General features: G+C 32.6%; 1 protein-coding gene across 1 annotated transcript in view; it reads right to left on the bottom strand.

Annotated features, from left to right (window-relative positions):
- fbxo34 (F-box protein 34) overlaps positions 1–1,166 on the bottom strand; it is a 15,016-nt gene extending 13,850 nt beyond the window's left edge. Inside the window, exon 1 of the mRNA XM_082142930.1 lies at positions 751–1,166. The gene's annotated coding sequence lies outside the window, so the exon portion shown is untranslated. The remainder of the gene's footprint in view (positions 1–750) is intronic.
- Between the last annotated feature and the right edge of the window lie 1,098 nt (positions 1,167–2,264).

Here is a 2,264-nt window from a genome sequence, read left to right as displayed (position 1 = left end):
GGTCATCTGAAAGAGTCACAGAGAGTCAGAAAGTCATTTCAAATGTGACTTCTTGAAAACCACCAAAAACACTTAAATTCAGTACATCTGATAAAAACTCTCAAAAATGTAAGACACACTTCATTAAAATAATAAAAACAAATCTGAAAGCTAAATGAAAATACACAACATGGAAAACGAAACTAGGAACTGGCCATTGCACCAAAAAAAAGAAGAAAAAAAAAAGTCGTCAACAAAGTTATTCATTAGGGACCACAAGATAAACACGAGTAATCTGCACTTATTTACACCCTTTAAAACGATGGAGCTGACAAATAAATACATAGAACTCGAAAAAAAAATAACTCATAATATTAATAAGTGTGATAGTACTGCGTCTATCCTCATTAGCACTAAAGCTAACTGACGAAACGCCATGACATACATCTGCTCTCTAGAGGAGAGAAAAATGGGGGTACTTAAACGATTATATGCATTTAAATACACATGCATAATACATAAATTATCAAAAATAAGTCATTTAGATTCTATTAAGGATATATGTCCTGTTTTGGAGGTGTTTAAATGCTAGTTCCGCTCAGTATATGCCAAACCGAGTCAACAGGGAAAAACACTGTATAAATGCTACATCTAAATCACTTTAGATGCCAATTAATCCATTCAAACTCTGGTAACGCCACAGATAAAGGTATTTATGACTGACACGTAGAAGCAATAAGCCTAACATGAGAATAGAGAATAAAAACTGACCTGAGAAAAAATTGAATAAAAGTCGAAATGGAGAGGTGAAATCACTCGCTGAAGGGGAAACTCTTCGTCGCCTTGTTCTTCTGTCTTTACTGCAGTGAATTCATATCATCTTGTCATAATTTTAAGTCGTGTGTCCTTCAGGACTCAACGCTTCATTTATGTGTGTGTGTGTGATCAGATCAGGTGAACGCGCAGCGGACACTGCCTCATATATTACGAGCACGCGCATAAAGGCACGCTAGCGAGCGTGCACGCACCCACCCAGAAGAGAAATATAGAGCACAGCTTGGGATGGGCACAAGTCAATGTAGGTTTTTATATTACAAACATTTTTACATTCTACTGCGGTAACAATTAATAACATATTTCCTTATTACCAGTAACTTTTCTGTCCAATAGAATGATTTTAACGATTTTTGTAATCATTCTGATTTTCAAGGATAGATTGCAATATTTTTGTACTGTTTGAGTTTAATTACTTATATTATTTTATTATAATAGTGTCCCAAAATAGAGAAATAAAATAAAATAACTTTATACTATTTACCTTTTTGGGCTAAAATTAACAATAACATACATACATATAGCTGTGGCCAAATGTGTAGTCTGTCCTAGGAAAATTGACATCTTCACCCTTTATTCAATTATTATTATTATTATTATTTTAAATGTGTTAAAGATTTTGTAAGCATTTTGCATAGTTGTGCTTGGTGTTAATTGTTTTAACATGTTGAAACCTGGTTGAAACATGTCAAATTGTGTGGACGTCATTTTTGGTCAGGATGTCATACAAAGAAATTGTGAACACATGCAAAAACACAAGAGAACCAACAAAATATTAATAACCGATTATGTTTTAGTCGTATGCTGTTTCCTGTGAGCTTTTCTTTTCCCAGATAAATACCTAAACCAAATTTAGTGTTTTGTTCTTTCTTCATATTTAAAATATTTCCTTTTTTTTGTTTTTAATCAAACTTGTATGGTCATTGAAAACAGGTCATTGTATGGTAATAAAAAATAAAAAAAACAGGAATTAATATATATATATGTGTGTATTATTATTATTATTGATATATATATATATATATATATATATATAATATATATAAATAAATCTTCTTGTTTAACTTTACATGCATGTATCCCTGAGTCTGAAAAGTACAGACTGAATGAGGCACATTCACAACCCAAAGGAACATTCTTAAAACTTATGCACATTATTTATACAATGTTGTAGGTTTCATCTGTGGGTTGCAACAGGGCTCAACTCTTTGAAGTAATCAGGTGCTTCAGGCACTATATAAATAGACCTCTGCATAATTGAGGTCAGTTATATTAGATTTCTGTCAGGGTGTCTCTGACAACAACTCTGACAGACTGTTTCCATGATTAAAAATGTAACACTGCCTTGGCTTCAGTTTATACTGCTGTTATTTTATATATTAGGAGCTGCCAATAAAAGTGTACTACACAGATCTCACAGAGGATTGTAATTACATGCCCAGCACTCAGTG

This window comes from Leuciscus leuciscus, assembly GCF_965113295.1.
Source record: "Leuciscus leuciscus genome assembly, chromosome: 17".
In the NCBI taxonomy this organism is placed as follows: domain Eukaryota; kingdom Metazoa; phylum Chordata; class Actinopteri; order Cypriniformes; family Leuciscidae; genus Leuciscus; species Leuciscus leuciscus.
Note: the sequence above shows the minus strand (reverse complement) of the source record. Positions and strands in the feature narration are given on the sequence as shown.